Genomic DNA, 19,823 nt, shown 5'->3' on the forward strand with positions numbered 1-19,823 from the left:
GAATTGTTGTACTTAAGTTTATTAGTAACATTACCTCATAATTTCCCTTTTTCATTCTATTCTTCTGGAGCCTTGATATTAAGAGTATGATAGCATCATAAACTACATTGCTGAGTATTCCTTCTTTTCTCCTTTTTTTAATAGTTTAAGATTGGAATTAATTTTGCTTTGATTGTTTGGTAGAGCAATCTGATGAAGCCATTTCAGCCTGGAGTTTCCATTGTAGGAAAAATTTTGAGAACTATTTTGATTTCTTTAATGGTTATAGGACTATTCAGGTTTTCTATTTCTTCTTGAATTAGGTTTGATCAGTCTTATTTTTGTAAGAATTTGTCTATTTCCTTTGAAATTTTTACATTTATTGGCATATAATAGTTTATAATATGTTCTGATTATCCTTACAATATCTGACTGCATTTCTATCTCCCTTTTCATTATTGAAATTGTTTATTTCTACCTTTATTTTTTTGGATCAATTTCACTGGAGACCCATCAATTGTATTAGTCTGTTCAATGAACAAACCCTTGGCCTTTTGATCCTCTCTATTAAAGTTTTGTTTTGAAGTTTGTTGATGTGTGTGTGTATATATATCTTTATTCCATTGTTTATTTTCAAGCTTTCTATTTTTTGTTTGTTTGTTTTAGTTATGTCTCTTGCAAATAGCATAGAGGTTTTAAAAATTATTTTTTATCCAGTCTAAAAATTTTCAATTAACTGGAGTATTGAGTCCATTTGTATTTCTGGTAATGAGTGACATACATGGATTTGTATCTAAATTGTTAATTTTCTGCTTTTTAATTATCCTCCATTTATCCTCTCTCTCTCTCTCTTTCTTTTCTTATCTTCTTTTATTATTTTTCCACTCAACCCAATTTTTTCCTTTTACTAGTTTGAAAGATTCATATGGTGTTCTAAATTTTTAACAAGTCCCTGGGTAATAATAACATGAGTACTTGCCAAAGTCTAGAGTTAATGAGTATCTTTACCCTTCTTTTGAATAATACAATAACAATACTCTAATTGCATTCATCCACTTCCATCTTATATTTTAATTCTGTTACATTGTATCATATTGCTATTATTGTTTTTTTAAAATTGTTTCAAACTATGTGTTTTTCAATTAACCATAAGGTTTCCACTTTCTTTATTCTTCTTTTCTTTCCTGCATCTCAGGCCTTTCCTTTTCTTTTTAAAAAATGTTCTTTTATATTTTTCTTTAATAAAAGTCAGCTTCAGTAAGCCCCTTTAAGTTTTGCCCACTTGTTTTGGTCTGAAGATGTCTTTATTTGACCATTGTTCCTGAATGATAGTTTCATTAGGTCTAGTGTTCTAAGTTGACAGATGTTTTCTCACAGAACTTTATATCATTCCCCTGCCTTTGACTTTCATACTGCTGTTGTTTGTCTACTATCTATGTATATATCCACTGATGATAATCTGGGTTTTTAAAAAATATTTTTATTTCTGCCTTTGTCTTTGGTAATTTTTTGGTTTCACCATGATATGTCAAAGTGTATTTCTTTGTGTTTTTATTGAGACATTCAGGACTTCTTAATCTGTGGATGAAGAATTTTATGAAGAGTAGAATATTCTATCATTGACTCCAAATTCCATCTTTTATTTATTCTTTGTCTCCTCTGTTTCTGTATATATATATATTTGACCTGGTAGTGAACTTCTTGAAGTATTGTTTGTATATTTTCCATCCTATTATTTTCAATGTATCTTTTTATCTTCTATTCATCATTATTTATTTATAATATTTACAGTTAGCTTCCTCTTTTGAACTATGGAACGTTTCTTTGTATCATCATCCAGTTAGAAAATTTCTCTTCATTTGTGTAATCGCTATTTAAACCACCAATTTTTTTAAAATATTGAGGCATAATTTACCAATGGTAAAATTCACACTTTTGGGTTTATCGTCTTAAGAAGTTTTAAAAATGTATATAAACACCTAAACACCAAATTATCAAGAAGTAAACAATTCCATCACTCCAAAAAAAAAATCTCTCATGCCTCTTTGTAGACACCCCTGTCCATTCCCCACCCCCTCGCAACTATCTGAATGGAATTAAAAATATCTTTTATTGATTAAAAAAAATGTTTTTGTATTACGTCTAGAAGTACACTGATTTTTGAATTTTAGTCAAATCTGTTTGATTCTAAGTTTGGTTTCTGATTCCTTGTGTGTATTTTCATGCTTGACTTTTTTTCTTCAAGTATATTAAATGTGATAATTTTATTGTCCATACCTAATAACTTCATTATTTGAAGATTTTGTGAGCCTGATTTGCTCTCTATTATTTCTGCTTGTTCTTGTTTATGAGTAGCTAGATAGACTGTGTGTTTGACTGATAAATATTACTTTTGCTTGGGATTTTATCCATTGAAATTGTTTGAGGCCCAAAATGGAAGGTGGCTTACACGAGAGAGAATCTGTACTTGCTTTTGCGTATTTTTGGCTTGAGATTTTCCTGGACTTCTCATTTCTTGTGAAATTGGGCTACAAAACTGTGAAGGTCAGCTATGGTTCCAAATTTTTAATGACTATTATTTTCTCCCCTCTGGTAAGCACCAAGATCTAAGACAGCTGGTATTTCTTTATTCCCTAATTTATTTATTTATTCCCTGAGTTTGTTTATAATTCACTTCTACACTAGCTGTATAGCCTTTTGAAGGCTGTATTGTAAAGAAATTGGCCTTGCACAAAAAGAGGTCTGTCCCTTGCCCTAGACTTTCTAGGGCAGGGCCCAGCTACACTTGATTTGAGGGATGAGGCTGTGTTAGTGCAAGTTTGTGTGCCCAAAGCACAGTGAGGCCAAACACACCAAAACGTTGGAATTTGGAGCAGAGAAAGGTTTATTGCAGGGCTATGAAAGGAGATGGGTGGCTCATGCCCTAAGAAAAGCCCGAAGCTCCCCCAAGGATTTTTAAAAGCCAGGTGAGAGAAGGGGGTTGCAGGGTATGTGATCAGCTCGTGCACAAGTCTCTGCTTGGCTGATGGTGAGGGAACAAAGTGGTGTCACAGGGGTTAACGTTATCAATCCTTAGGCTCCAGGAGGCCTGGGCCTATGTGCTCATGCTCATCAAGTAGTTAACATCTTCCATTTGGTGGGGGATTTTCACATCTGTAAAACAACTCAGGAAATGTGCATCAATACTGTTATCTAGGTACTTCAGAGAGGAGCTAAAGCAGAGGATATGGAAGAAAGGCCTGTCCTGGGAAGGCCCCATACGGTCCTGCTTGGTTACAGCTGGACACAGCCAATTGTCCTAGGATGTGGGCTGGCCATGCTAGAAAAACCAACTATGTGACTTAAAGGCTGGGGCTTTGGTCATGTGGTATCAATCAGCCTGGAGACTATGGTCAACCACATGTCCAGTCAATCAGTCAGTCAAGCCTATGCACTGGAACCCCAGTAAAAACTCTGAATACAGAAACTCAGTTGAGCTTCCTGGCTGGCAGTAGTCCATGTCTATTGTCACAATTGCTGCTGGCAAAAATAATGTGTTCTGACTCCATGAGGCAAGGACACAAGAAATTCCATGTTTGGAACCCTCCCGGATTTCTTCCTATAAGCTTCTCCCTTAAGCCAGTTTTAATCTGCACTTTTCCCTATAATAAACTCTGTGAATATAATAACTTTCAAGGAGTTCTGTCAGTCCTTCTAATACATCATTGAACCTGAAGGTGAGTTTGGAACCCCAGGAAATTACAGTTGCTGTCAGAAGTAAGGGTGGTCTCCTGGAAGACTGTGCCCTCAAACTTTACATTTAGGCTCCTCTGGATAAGGGTCTGGACTTAGATAGTAATTATCTTTTTAAGCACCCCACCTTGGCCATGTCCTGCTTTTAGATCCCTTTTACCTTCTCCTAGCAGGTCTTGTGTACCAATGGCTTCCCCCATTTGACCAGCTGCTGCTGTGCTCTGCTGCTTTCTTATTCCTGTCTTCGCTTCTTCCTTGCCTAAAAGTGTATTACTTTCTTGCTAGCTCAACAATACTTATTAAAAGTTTGTTTTGGTTTTGCTTTGTTTTGTTTTGTTTTGACCTTTTTCCCTAGTGGAAGAATTGGTCCAATTTTCTAGCCAACCATATTACTGGAAACAGATGCTTATTTTATTTAAAATATTAAGTTTGAAGAACTTCTGGATGAGCAGAAGTTAATGATCAGCAAAGGGCTGGAAATATGAAATAAGGAAATGTACAACTATATCTGAAGAAAGAGTTTAAGAATAGATATATAAAATATAAGTGTTTTTTGCTAATGTATAGATGGTTCTGAAGTCATAGGAGAAGATAGAAATACTCAGTGTATAAAAAGAGTATTTAGAATTGAATCCTAAAGGAGGAGGAGGAGAGAACAATATTTATGATGCGGACAACAAAAATCAGAGAGTTTAGAGTAAGATAAGAAATGAACCATAGAAAGTAAACCAAGAAAAGAAAATTGATTCACAGAATTCGTAGAATTAACTGAAGTAGTAATTCGAAACATCCTGTAGTTATGGTGATTTTCAGTTCTATTTAACCGAATTATTTCTAAAGAAAGATTAAATTTATCCTCTATCCATATATAAAATAGATAAATATTTAGAATAATGGAATATTTGAATCATATTTCCACAAACATCTGAACCTAGTAGTAAACTATTGGGGTTAGCATTATAAAAGAATTAATCTATAATCATGAAAATGTAATCTATAAAATGTACAAAATGGCATCATAGAGATACTTAACAGTGCAATGCTGAATTATTCTCTTGTATTAATAGGGCAGGAGGTAAGAAAATGGTATTATTTCCAGACATCATCTCTGGGCTTGAAATTTAACTCTTTATTTGTGTAGGAAAATCTTAATAGAATTTATGGGATTAAATAAGGTATATTAAAATGTTTGATTAAAAACCCAAGCCAACCACATAAATCCAGTATACAATTTTATCCGGTAACAAAATGAAACAGGATGGCAAAACTTACAATTTTCTTGAATTGCCATAGAATCTGATTCTACTGTACTGGGCTCTCGTTTCTCTAAAAGAGGTGGTTAAATCAGCTTTAAAACCCTTCAAGTAATATTGGCAAATCAGCCTCTCAATTTAAAAGTTGTATACACAATGAGAATGTGCAATAGCAACAACAAAACACAGGAAGTGGAGAATTTAAGACACAGGAATTGAGACATAAAAGCAACCATAGCTCCTGAGCAGACATAAAAACCAACCACGTCATTAAGTAAAGGCATTCTAAACAAGGTCCTCCTTTTTACAACAATTATACTGTATTTGATTAAGTCTAATTCAGATGCAGCCAAATTCACTTTTTGGCTTGATTTTACTATACTAAAAGAATTTTCAATACTTTAGTGTGTATTTATTTACCTGTTACTTTGGGCTCTGGCACCATGTAAGACCTAAGTCATCGTGTATTTTGATGTTATTTTGTTTGGTTTTTGCTTCTCCTGGTAAATCCTTGGCTGCTTTGTATTCACAAAGGCTTATGACAACAAAATGTCTAAGTCATTGTGCTGCATATTGGCCTCTATCTTATGCAAGATTTTTGTCTGTCCTCATGACTTTCAGTTATGATGACTGTACAATTTGGACTTCATTTCTCATAATTGATTTGAGGATGAAATTAATTTTCATGAAACTTTTGACTCAAATATTGCCATCCTAAACTAGATGCATTTTAGTGATCACAATTTGTCCTCTACACACTCTTTGTGTTTTAAGTGAGGTACAGTCATTTTATTTTTCCTATCATAAATGGCTACAATATAAAATGCATTCTGCTTTGGAAAGAGTGATTGAAGCTATCTCCATACATAAAGCACTTTGGCTGAAATGTGCTGTATTCCTGAAACAGGCTTTTATTATTTATTGACTCACAATCCTATAATAATCTTTCTGAACCACTTTTGATCTGTTTTTATAAATATTGTGTTCTCATTTTGAAAAGATTTAGCAAGTTGGAAAATTTTCCATTTAGAAAATTAACATAATGGTCCTTCAAAGAGGGTTCTGTTTGAGTAACCAATGATGAAACCTGCTCTCTGTACTTAGGCAAGCATTTGCGAACAAGTTATGGCATAACTGTGAACATTGTCAAAGTCAGTGAAATAGCTAAGGTATTATATGCACTAAAGGGAATGAGCGGTGTTGGATTTGGGAGAGGAAAGTCAAGAGCATTAGCAATCTGAAATTTAACCTTTTGTTTTATTTAACATGTCAAAGTAAGGATGTCAAAAGTAGTTAAAGCAGTTTGGTTTTTTTAAACACCAGGAAGAGTAGGTTAATTTTAAAATTCTGTTAATGCTAGCCAGGTACATGAAATTCAATAAATCTCTGCTGAATATATTAGCCTGTAAACGTAATCTGTGTTGTCTTAACCCAGTCCTGTGGCTGGTAAATGAATTATCTGTTGATAAGAAAATGCATAAAATAGTACTTTGTACATAATAAGTAGCACTAAGTATCTGTTTCACGATTTAACAAATTTTAAAAAAATTCTCTGTCCCGCAGTCTCTGACCAATTCAGGGTTGAGTCATGTCGACTTAAAAAATGTGCACCACCTAAATGTTGAGAGTTGTTTTACTCGGCAGGATTTTTTAGGACTTCAAGCCCAGGAGGCAGCATCTCAAGTAACCCTGAGAGAACTCCTCCGAGGAGGAGGTGAGTTGTGGGGGCAGGATACATAGGACTCTTGTAGCAAAGGGCAGGTAGTCTGAAAGTCAAAAGATTACTGTTAACTAAGGAAAACCATATATGTCAAGGTAAGAAATGTAGCGCTTTTCTGTGTATGGGAAGATGCAAGGGTCTGCGCTCACTGAAATCATTCCTTTGATATGCACCTCAGCTCTCTGGGGCCAGTATCCTGTTTTTCACATCCTGAGTTTCCTCAGGGCTCACCGTGGGGAGTGGCTGCAGTCTGATGGCTGCTAGATGGCAGGTATTCTTTCCTTCCTGCTAACCATCACCATCGGCTGTGGCTGCAGTCGCTGATGAACTGTGACATCATTTGTATACTGATATGGCATTCAATATTCCATTTATCACTTATGTCTTGAACTCCCTGGATCATGTATGTATGAGTCCTTGATGTTCCTGTTCTGACTTTCAATCTTTGTCCAAGCCTGGAGTCCTAGTGACTGGAGAACATACCTTCTTGAAGAGGTTGGGTATTTTAAGAACAGTTCACACTCAGCAAATCAACTTTTTTCCTGCTATTCAGCTACTTTTTTCTTGTAAAGTTTACATTTATTAATTTAAATGTCAACTTCTTTGAACCTCCTTCCCTGACTCCCTTATCTAAAGTAGCCATGACACTCCAGAACTTTATTATATATTTTTTTATTTCCCAGGGCTTAGTGTCATCTGATATTGTCATGTTCATTTATTTGTTTACTTTTGTATTTTCTTTCTCTTCTATCTAGAATGTAAGTTTGCTTATCTTATTCACCATTAAATCTCCAGAAGTGTGTTGGCACATAGTAGGCACTAAATTTGTATTCATTAAATATAGGCATGTGCCCTTAAAATGTGCAATCACTCTGAGGTAAAAGAAAGCACATTTCCCAAAAAAAAAAAAAAAAAGCATCCATTGGTGTCCTTTTTCGCCTGTATAATTTGTAACTCTTCTAATGGAGTTTCTTACAACAAGTAGAATGATACTTGTTCATTTATGTGTACAGGTATCCTTTTTCTTTAATTTTTATTTATTTTTAAAATTTATTTATTTTATTTTATTATTTATTTCTGGCTGCGTTGGGTCTTCGTTGCTGCGTGTGGGCTTTCTCTAGTTGCAGCGAGCAGAGGCTACTCTTTGTTGCAGTGCACGGGCTTCTCATTTTAGTGGCTTCTCTTGTTGCGGAGCACGGGCTCTAGGCACGTGGGCTCAGTATTTGTGGCACCCGGGCTCAGTAGTTGTGGCTCATGGGCTTAGTCGCTCCGCAGCATGTCGGATCTTCCCGGACCAGGGTTCGAACTCGTGTCCCCTGCATTAGCAGGTGGATTCTTAACCACTGCTATACCAGGGAAGTCCCTGTGTATAGGTATTCTTTATCTTAATTTTAGCAGTTTGCTGTAGGGAGATATGACTTTTGGAATGCATTTAAACAGTGTCTTTGAGGAATATCTAAGATTCCACCAGTTAGAGACAAGTTGGTAACTTCCTCTTCCTAAGTAGATAGATAGAATGCTGTTTGAATATGAAAAATATTGGGGGATGGAAGAAAATTGGTTTATTAATGTGGCAATAGCAAGGAGTTTAGAAAAGGAGGAAATTATTTTGATGACTATAAATTGCAGTTTAGCAAACTGGAAGCAGACTACTCAATATAATGTGAAGCTAAATAAGTAAGACAATATAATTGGACATTTAATAAGCATTTGTGAGAATGAACAGAAACTGAAGCACTTTTTAAAAAATAACAGCTTTATATTATTCCATGTCCAAGAAGACTTACCAACATGAATTATCACCAAGATCCATTTATTGATTTAATTCTCCCAGGTAAAATTTAATTCATATAAATTTCTAGGTGGTTTGTAAGAAATATCTAGTAGACTTTTACTGCTTCAGAAAAATATTAAGAAATGGTTGATTTTGAGTTAAATTATGCTTGTGTTTGATAGGCAAATATTCAAAATGTTATTACCTTTGCTAATAATAATAAGTAGGGTTAGAGAAAACAGACTGATTAGACAGGAGTTTACTGGCATTAAAAAAAATCATTAAAATTATTACATGGTAATTATAAACCTTTGTTCTGTGTTTACTATGGCACATGAGATGAACTGCCTAAGATGGTTTTGGGTTTGTTGTGATGTAGGGTGAGTGAGATTAATATGTTTTAAAATGACAAGTCATATGTCATAAAAATCCTCTTGAGTTTAACAAATAGATTTTTTTCTTGTTAATAAACTCATGTAATTGTATTTAAAAGGTTAATGGGGGAAATAATCTTACTCCAGGGAGAGAACTGTTAGACTCCTAGAAACCTTTCCTTGGAGTGATAGTGAGTGACCTTTTACTGAAGGTTCTACCAAGATTATTAAAAATGGGCCAATTATGGAAAACGATTATCTTTTGAATTAACCACTGATTATCAGCTAGTTACAGAGAATGTCAGTTTCAGGAAAATAAATAGATAGTAGTTTGTTTCAGTGTCTCCTACATTTTTAGAAATGGCCAGAGGCTGTTAATCTCTGCAGTGTAGAATGTCTTATATATTCTACTAATTCCTCAAGAGATTGGACTCATTTGGAAATAAGGTCACTTTTGAAATGTCATCTCTGAACAAGTAGCTTATGGTGGACTCTTACAATTATGATTACTGAATTTTTTGCCATTTTAGTCATATGGAAAAAATAAAATTGAAACAGTAAAAATCAAAGTATTATTGACGATACACATGGGAACAGCATAAAGTAGTATAACAACAGTTAGAGTAGTAAGCAATAGTTACACAAGTAGTAAAGCAGTATAATTTTAGTTCTGACATGTTTAGTGCCTTCTAGTGGCCAGGTTCCTTCATACATAATCTCTTGTTCTTACAATAACCTTGCAAGATAAGTAAGATTATCCTAATTATTAGAGTAGGAATTCTAAACTCAAAGAGATTTAATAACTTTTTTTTGTCCCACACTTAGTATGTGGCAGAGCTAGAATTTTGACCGAGGTTTCTCTCGACTCTAAATATTGTGTTTTTAAAGATTAAAATGTTTAATGACTATTTGCAAAATGTCAATATATGCCTCCTAGAATATTTATAATAATTAGACAGGACAGATACATATAATGTACTGAGCACAGTGTCTTCCCATAGACAGTGTTGAATAAATATTATTTACCTTCATTATTACTACAATTATGATAATTTTTGATATTTTATTTTGAAGCACTCACCTCCTCAGTTTTCAAATCTATCTGTATTTAACTTTTGTGCTGCTTATATTGAGGGACAACTTACTGATTTTGTGTGAAAATGAAAATTTGCCTAAATAGAAAAAGAATATTGGTATATTAGTGCTGTATGTGTATTTTGTTTCCAGAGAAGCTTATATTTTCATGAAATTTATTAAATGTTAATATATTTTTATTGGTTTTGCATTAAATATGGTTTATAGAGATTACTTTATTGTCATAAGAGCACATGACATTCAGTCCCAGGAAATAATAAACAGTACAGGTGGAAGAGAAAAGAGAAACTACAAAGAGATAACCCTCATAATTCTAAACTGTTATTTTCCTAGTAGCTTTTGGTTGTTACTGATTATGTCTGTTCCACATGATTTCTTTTTTACTTAAGTTTTCCCCATTTTCTCTCATTGTTATGAATGTATCAAGTTAACACTTGTTAAGTGGAGCATAAGATGCCGGATGGTGATCTCAATTCAACAGCAGACCACAAGAGAAACTGAAATAGTTTATCACTCACAGGTCTTTGAGGAAGTACCAAGCACGCCTTGAAAGGTCACATGGAGAGATCATGGCAGAGTAGACAGAGAGAGAGAGAGACAAGGACAGAGAGAGTGAGAGAGAGAGACAGGGCCTGGGCACATGCTTTTGTTAGGGTCCGTGGGTAGAGTGTTTCAGGGTTTCTGGCTTAGGTTGGATTGGTCAATTCAGGATAACAAAGGGGGTGTTGGTAAACCCCATAGTGGTCTTATCTAAGGTTTTGGTAAACCCCTTAGTGGTCTTAACTAAAGGGTGCATAAGGGAAGGGCCGTGAGAGGCAACGGAGACTATTGATCACAAGGGCTGTTGGGGTAGTGTTTAAGGAACTTACACTTGCTTGTGACTCTACAGACTGTCATCTAGGGTATGCACTTGCATGAGTGGCTAGTGTCAGTTTAATGTCACTGCAGGCCTTTTAGCCAAATAAAATGGATGATGAGGCAGCAATACCATGGCAGCAATACCATGGAGTAGCTTAGCTAAACTCTTCACACCCATGCATCACCTATGTTTTTCTACAAGTGCTTTTATAAGTTTACATAATTGGTCTTTGCTTATGTAAAATAAATTAGAGTTCATTAAGTAGAGAAGTAAGTGGAAGCCTTTGAAGTATTCACTAAGATTCCTTAATTCACAAAGATTTATTTAAGGTCTTTTGGAAACTGTGAGCTCCACAATTTCATTTAAATGATAATTTAATTTATAATACCTTAATTAACACTGAACCATCGATCAAAACGAAGCATAGTTATATAAGCAAAATGGAAAAATAGAAGTAAAATTGTTTAATAGATTTTCTAGGAAACTCCAGGCTGTCATGTATAACTCAAATAGCACTGTAATTGGACTCAAGTTACTTATTATAGCATTAGCTCTGTTACTAATTAACTGCTTCTAACTTAGAGAAATCATTTAACTTCAACTTCCTTATCTGAACCATGAAGTAGTTGAATTAAATGTGTGGTTTCCAAACTATGGAGAAGCCATGATATGCAATTCAGAATTATCCAGACACCTGCCATAAGGGCTGAGTGAAGTGAGATTTTTCGATTTCCAACCATTCCTGTCAAATTCATACAACACAGATCCGCTCTCATCTGATCTATTGAGAATCCCAGAACATTTTCATTCGTTAAAAAAAAAAAAAAAAAAGACTTGCACTACTTGTAATATTTGAAAAACAACTTGATTTCTAAGGTCATTTCTGACACTGAGGTTCTCTTTTCTATTATCCCACGTGGGGGGATTGCCCTTAACGTGCATATTAACTTTGAGAAAGTGCTTTTGGCTTTCAGAATATGAATTTGTTAGGAAAATAAACTTTATGCAACTGTTTTTGCAAAGTAGTTGTGAATATTTGAGGGTTTTAAAAAATATTTATTTATTTTCTTTATTTTTTTTGGCTGCATCGGGTCTTAGTTGCGGCATGCGGGATCTTCGTTGAGGCACGCGGGATACTTCGTTGCAGTGCTCGGGCTTCTCTCTCTAGTTGTGGCGTGTGGGCCCTCTCTCTCTCCACTTGTGGCATGTGAGCTCCAGGGCGCGTGGGCTCTGTAGTTGTGGCACGTGGGCTCCAGAGCATATGGGCTCTGCAGTTTGCAACACACGGGCTCCCCCATTGAGGTGCGCAAGCTCAATAGTTGTGGCGTATGGGCTTAGTTGATCCGTGGCATGTGGGATCTTAGTTTCCTGACCAGGGATCAAACCCACATCCCCTGCATTGGAAGGCAGATTCTTTACCACTGGACCACCAGGGAAGTCCCAATTTGAGGGTTTTGAGGGCCAGAAAAAGTTGTGCCATTTTACAATTCTTCCTCCATTCATGTAGTCCATTTTTCTCCAGTCCTGTTTCTACTATTTGCCAATCAATGCATCAACTCATTTTGACTTACATTTGGGTCACCAGTATTTGGCAATTGAAAGTAACAGACAAGGAAAAAGTAACAGTGAGGTATTAATTTAAAAAGAAACAAATATATTGCATTGTTATTATATGAAATTATAAAATTAATCATAACATTTTGTTAATATTTCTTTGGAGTATGGTTTGATAACACTTTTGAGACACTTTTGGCTATCCTGAATCATTAATGAAAAATTTTAATTTTGTGTTTGATTGTAATGTACAATAATGCTAAAGGAGGGAATAAGGATGTACTTAATATTTCATAACTTACTGGGTGAATTTAAGAATATCAGTTAAGCATAAAGGGAATTGTAAATTAGATCTCATAGGATCCTAACTCTTAAATGTATCATTTCTGGAATAGATCAGGTTTTGTATAATCTATATAATCTTTTATAACTATCTAACTATGTATAAAACTATATCACTACAAACTGTATAATTTTTTAGTCTTTCATTTCCAATAGCCATTTATTTTTCTCTTTAACTACTGTAGCCAGTTACTGGCCTACTTATTTCATTTACTTATTTATTTACTTACCTATTTATTTTGTATTTAAAACTTACTGTTTTGCTACTATTGCTCATTTATCAAGCAACATTGTGTGTGTTTGTGTGTGCATATGCAAAATAACGCACTCATGTAATTATTTCACAGGACCAAAGCTGTCATTTGAAAAGATATAAATGTCCTATTGCTACTAATTTCCATGTAATCCCTTCCTTTGCCAATTTTTGCTCTATATATCTTGGGAAATTATTATTTTTAGATTTTAATAACATTGATTCTGTTGTTTCTGCTGGATTTGAGGGAGATAATGGTGAAGTGTTTTAATCTCTCTACATTTCCACATAAAACACATAAAGCAACGAGGATTATAAATCTAAAATCCTAGGAAAAATATGTGCAACAAAACTAAATGACCTCAAAATCTAAGCAAGTGGGAATAAAGCACCAACATCTACAAGATCCATGTGGTACCAATGTAGAAGTTGAGGTCCTGGGAACAGAAGAACCCCAAAATTGTCATCAGGAATTTGGTGACGTGAGAACAGATTATTCTGAGAATAGCAGGAAAACTGGTAAGGGATTTGCAGATTCCAGTTTTCAGGTGGCCTCAAGAGGATTATCAGAAAGTCTAAAACTTCTGGAAATAGTTTAAGGCATTGAACTCTTGAAATGAACACACTAAAGCTCTGTTCTAGTAGAAAGTCCCATATGATGAAAAAGTGTTGGGAGTAGGAAACACATTCGGGAGAACAGGGATAACAGAAGCAAAGAAAGAGACTATATAAAGTAAAGGTGAGAGAAGGAAAGTTAAGAGACAGAACTCAGCAAGTACCAAGGCATATTTTTATTGCTTCAGTAAAGATAATGGACTCATAGAGCCTTAAAACTAGAAAATTATTCTAGTCTGCCTCTCCCTCCTAAAAATACAGAAAATTTCACTTTACTATAAAAAAAAAAAGAGGAATGGGAAAGTATCTTGGTCAAATTTCATACAAATATACAGATTATTTTACGAGAAAAAAAAGAAGTAGAATAACATCTTGCAGAAAAAGTATAGACTAATATTTCAAAAATGAACTAAAGATATTAAGAAGAGAGTAAAGGCTATGAAAAAGCAGTACAAATCAGAAATTTTAAAGTCATAAGTTAGATTATTAGAAAAAATTTTGAAAGAAAGGTGAAAGTCAAGAATTAAAATTAACAGAAAAAGCATTTCAAAAATTAGAAAATAACTATGAGACACAAGAATATAGAAACAATCTAAATAAAATCTTGAGAAAATTGAAGAAAGAATAAACATTTTAAAATTCAAAAAGAAAGAATGAGATAAAGAAGATATGACAGAAAGTTAAATATGTAGGATTTATGCAAAGAAGGTACAACATATGATTAGCAGAATTCCCTGTGGAAGAAAACTAAAGTAATGGAACAGAGTAAGTATTAAAAACTATAAGAATATCTTTGATATTAAAAGAGAATTTAAGCTACATATGAAGTGGTGTGCATATCTACATATCTGGGAAAATCAAGCTGGAGTTTCCAACATTGAGATATATCCTCTTAAATGTACTGGACTAGGGGGGAAAAGAAAAAAGAAAGAAAGAAAATCTTTTGGCCATCTGGACAAGAAGACTAATTACAAAGTTAAAAATCAGACTATCATCAACCCCTTTGAAAGCAACACCTTTTATTTGTTAGACAAAAATAGAATATAGTAAGAAATTTAAGAAAAGAAAATATTAATCAAAGATTGTAAATTCAACCCAATAAACTTCAAATATAAAGCCCACAGACAATCTTCTATGGACGTGCAGTAATTTAGCAAATATTGTTCCTGAGGCATCTATTAGATAATGAATTCAGACAATCTAAATGATTGAAAAGCCATCAACATAAGGACCTGTGCTGATACTGAATATATTTACCTGTAGATCTCTGATGAAATGATGGATTATAAGAAAATAAGTATTGTATATAGTGGCTATACATTCTAACAGTGTATGTTGTGCAATTATTAAACATTGAGACAGAATAAGGAAATTATATGAAAAGTAGAATGCTTATTGATTGTCTTTCAGATATTAATTTGGAGTAATATGATATCACTTTAAATCAGGTCATGAGAAGAGGGAGGCTAAGGAATTAAAAACGGATGGTTCAGGAGTTCATAAATGTTGATACTGGATAATGGATAAATGGAGTTCACTATACTGTTATTCCTACATTTGTATATGTTTGATGCTTTCCATAGGAACATTTAAAAAAAGATAATCCTTGAGAAGAGTTTAGTTAATTTATTACAGGAATTTCCATTCTTTAGGGAGGAGCAATTACTGATCCATTTATGCTTCAGTGAGTAGACCTGGTGGTGTCTTAGACGGTGTTTCTTTTTCTTTCAGCCAAGTTACATTGCCCCTTTAGCTTTCACTGTTAATTCATGCATATGAGCATAGAGAGATTTTAGATGGCTGTCATTAAAATCCCTTGTTGCTATCACCTCTGCTAAATCCCCACCTATACACATACACTTATAAGTTAATTTAACAATTGACAATTAGCTTATTGGTTTAGTTATGGGCATGTATATATTTTTAGAAACACAGTTTTAATAGTGTAAAATGACTCCTGGTAGACTGTTAGACTCTGATGTATTATTTTCAGGCTCTTGGAATTACTATGCAGTGTACCTTTCACTTCTGCCACTGAAAACATGATTTTTAGTTTTATTATGGTTCTGGTCTAGAATGTAATGATCCCAGTTGTACAGTTACTAAATCAGTCTTCTGTCAATTCAGAAATCTGGGAAATTGAAACCACTTTGCCTTTACTTTTAAACATTGCTTCATTCCTTTTTCATTTTGAAACTGTTCTATTGTGTATCACTGTCTAATAGATGACCAGATGGTGCTATTCAAAAGCTTCAGTTTGTCCTCAAATCAAACTTCAGTGAAAGGAACTTCAGGAAAATTCACACTACTGAAGGTTATGTTTTAAAAAGTTGCTGTTGGTTACATTTACTTTAAGATATTTATAAATTCTCTTTATCATTTTAAAAGGAATTAAGGGAATTCCTCTTCGCTGAATGCATTTTTTCTGTAAATGGAAGCTAATTGTTAATCAAGTTATCTTTGGATATTCATGCTATGTGATTTGTAGATTGAAATATTCATCATTATAGAATTTGACTGTTTTAATATATCTGCACTGAGTTGAGAAAATACGCAGAAAATTAGATATAAGAAAGCTTATTACACTGGTACATCTACCCCAGCTTACATCTATGGCCTAAAATTCCCTTCATGACTGGGTGACAGAAGAGGAAAAATGCTGAATTTTGTTCATGGGGGGTCAAATGGGCAAGAAAATAAGAGTCCACTTCCTTGCTTCAATTCAAGACAGGACATTTCTGAGGGCTGGCTTCAGAATTACCATGGGCTCTGCTGAGGCCTCTTTTGTAACTGTAGCACAGTCCAACTTCTCTTTCTGTTCACTTATTCTTCCCTCACTTCCTTGTGAGTGTAGTTTTCTGGAAGCATTCTCCAATAAAAAATTTGCATACAAATCTTCTGCTTGGAGTCTGTTTCCTGGGAACCAGACCTACTACATTATGTATTAATTATAAATGAATTTTGATATATTAGTTTAAAGCAGCTTAATGTTATTACTCAATTACTAGTCTTAATTTTACACAAGGGACTTCATAGTATATATGAAGATATTATGACATTATTTCCCAATTTGTCAAACATTGACCATTGAGTGTTTTCATGGTATATTATGGTAATATTCCATGGTAATATATATTTAAGTTTCTCTTACCAAATTAGTTTCACATCCTCAATAATTCAGTGAAGAAATTGTAGGGACATTGCAGCAGGTGTTTGTGTGAACTCCAGAGGATAGTATATTTTTTCATCGGAAGATCACCAGAAGACACTGAAGATAATTGCAAAGAACCAAATGGCCATAAATTAGCTGTAAAAATAACATGGTGTGAAAAAATTGCTTTATCTGTGGTGGGTCCCCCAGATGTCAAAGAAAATTTGTTTTATATGCTGTTGCATTGACTGCAATTATCCAATATCCAAGCCTTAATATACTTGACTTTTGACTTTAACAAAATGATTATATTCCCTTCTGTTATCACTGATTCATTCAACAACACTAATTACATGGTGAAATATTCTTCATGATTTAAGGCATTAAGTAGCATATTACTCTCCAAAATGTAAGTCTTTCTTTAAAATACACTAGACATTGTAACTCAGAGTGTACTCTGTGCATCAACATTTTCAACATCACCTAGTAGCTTGCAGAAATGCAGAATCCTGTCATCCCCAGGCATTAGACAATGGAGTCTGAATTTTAGCAAGTCTTCCCCAGATGATTATACACATATTAAAATTTGATGAGCATTGTACTGGAGAATAATTATTCTAGAGTTCTATCAGAATAAATTTTAAAATTTCATTTCAGTGAAATTAGAAATTTCATGATGAGACTCCAGGCTGATCCCAATCTAGGTCATCTGGAAATGCTACTTATTTCTTGAAAAACTTAGTGAAAACAATACTTCACCTGGGAGGTCTTCACCTTTCCCTAAACAAAAGCAAGAGCTTTTCTCCTTTCTTTTGCGCTGCCCTGTGTACTTCTGAAGACCCTATATTTTCCTTATCATAAAACACACCACAAGAAATTGTTGTCTATCTTTCCTGTGTAGTGGACACCTGTTGAATAGTAGTCCTATCACCCTTGTCTGGTAATTTCTTTGCATTCCCATCTGCATGTTTGCAGCAGTCACTGCAATTTATGCCCCTTTCTCTGGCCGTAGAGGATTGGTCCAGTGGTAAGCATCTCATTCAAACAGATTATAGGGTCTCTTCTCTGGAAATTTTGGAACTTACAGAGAGTTCAGATACCTAGACTATCATATATAACCTGGGGAACTGTTTATGGTATCCATTTTCTGCTATGAGATCCTGGAAGCATAAGTCAGTTTGCCATAGAAGATTGCAAATGTAATAGATACTCACAAAGAAAAGCAGGATTGAAGAAAATAGAGAAGGATTTTTGGTTTCATAATACTAATCCATTCTAAAGTTGCTGCATCCTTGTCCTAGAGCCTATGGAGAATCCCACTTTTTTGACAAAGTTCTCTTTTTCTCTTGAGCTAGTTCAAATTGAGTTTCTAATATTTGCAGCCAAAACAATATTAATATACTCTAAAACACTGTATACTTTGTGAAGGCAGAATTCTTTTATGTCTTGCTTGGTGCTCTAATCACAACAGCTAAAACAGTTTCTGGTGCAAATTAGCTCTCAAAAAGTGCCTATTAACTATCTGTTTAATGAATAGATAACATCCCATATCTGTACTGTTTACCTTTAATGGTTTTATGTGTCTATAAAGGTGTGATTTATTTTAATTCTTCCAATTAATTTTTATACTCTGGAATGACCCTTGATAGTATACCTTGTTTTATATCTCTAACACTTCTATTGTAGTACACATTTGTTGATTGGGCCAGTCCAACACCCTTTTTCTGCTTTGGTTAATAGGCCCCTATTTCCTGTGGGAAATTCATTTCATCGGATTTGAGTTGTAATGACCTTGCTCTCTCCCTGTCAGCCAGTATTGGACATATTACCCAAGTCTTGGATAATTGGAGTATCCATTTCCACATTGGACATAGCAACAAGTTCAGGAATGAGTGCAGGTCTCTGGTTGAGCCCATCAAGTCCTCCCTGATAATTTTTCTGTAGGAACTAAGGGGAAACATTTATTTTTTTCGGAGGATACAAGTTAAGGGCTGACACGTAGATACTTTTGGTCTAAAATTTGGAGTGATAGAATGCTATGATATCACGAATGGCCCTAGTTCTCGGTGTGACTGAGACCAGTGTCACAGTTAATTTTGCCAATTAGTTCCTCTTGGGCCTTCGGGTAGTTTGCATACAAATTTGTTATCTGAAAGAGTTCTGAAAAATACATGTCTACTACACACACACATGCACACACACGCTATTCCATTGCTAGTTCAAAGTGTATGGCAGAATTTCTCAGAGAAAAGACATAATCTTTTATTAATAAAACTGCTTGGGAAGAGATTTGGTTGTGGAAATATAGTTTTTAGGGCATGATTAGGTTGGTATAAAAATGACAGGAAGATAATTGTTTTGAAATTAAGAATTTATTATTTTGGGGAGCATACCTACATACAGAGGCAGCGATAAGAATGCAATGGTGCGAAGGGAAATGAGAGAAGATGAGAGCAGGAAAAGGGGGATAGACCCAGCAAGATGTCAAAAGCCTGTGAACCTGAGAGAGGAAATCTTCAGTGAGAAATTCCCAGGGCAGCTATGACTCAGGGATTTTAAGAACAAGAATAGCTAAATTTAAATTTTATATTGTATACTGGAAGAAGTTGCACTGTAAATTTTTATTATTTCTCCCAACCATCAAAGTGTGACTTCTAGGCAAAGAGCAGGTAAAAATATGTTGGAAACAATACAGGTTTTCAGTAATGTGATTTGTTTAAAAACAATATTTCAAAAATAATAATTTGCCTGTATGCAAAAAAGTAACCAGTTAGAAAATATAATGGAAAAGAAAAACATTAGATAGGGGCACAACAATTAAATACCAAGGAATACACTTTACAAGAAACTTTCAGAAACTATATGGATAAAACTTTAAAACTCTGTCAAGGAACAACAAAAGAAAAGGCTTGAATAAATAGATTAAAATGCCTTTTTAATAGAGGTGATAGTCAAAATGAAAATTCTTTTGACTTAAACTATGAAAACAACATTTAGAAATTTATGAAGTGACTGATAGCTCACCAAGAAGAGCACACACGCAGAAACTGCAATGGCTGGGGGCAAAATCTAGCATGTTAAAGATGAGGCGACTAAAATAGTATATACATATCAATGGAAGA

The 19,823-nt window shown here is 34.3% G+C and overlaps 1 long non-coding RNA gene across 1 annotated transcript in view; it reads left to right on the forward strand.

Annotated features, from left to right (window-relative positions):
* LOC309632179 overlaps window positions 1-19,823 on the forward strand; it is a 499,606-nt gene that overhangs the window by 150,347 nt on the left and 329,436 nt on the right. The window lies entirely within an intron of this gene.

This window comes from Balaenoptera borealis, assembly GCF_965194805.1.
Source record: "Balaenoptera borealis genome assembly, chromosome: 7".
Classification (NCBI taxonomy): domain Eukaryota; kingdom Metazoa; phylum Chordata; class Mammalia; order Artiodactyla; family Balaenopteridae; genus Balaenoptera; species Balaenoptera borealis.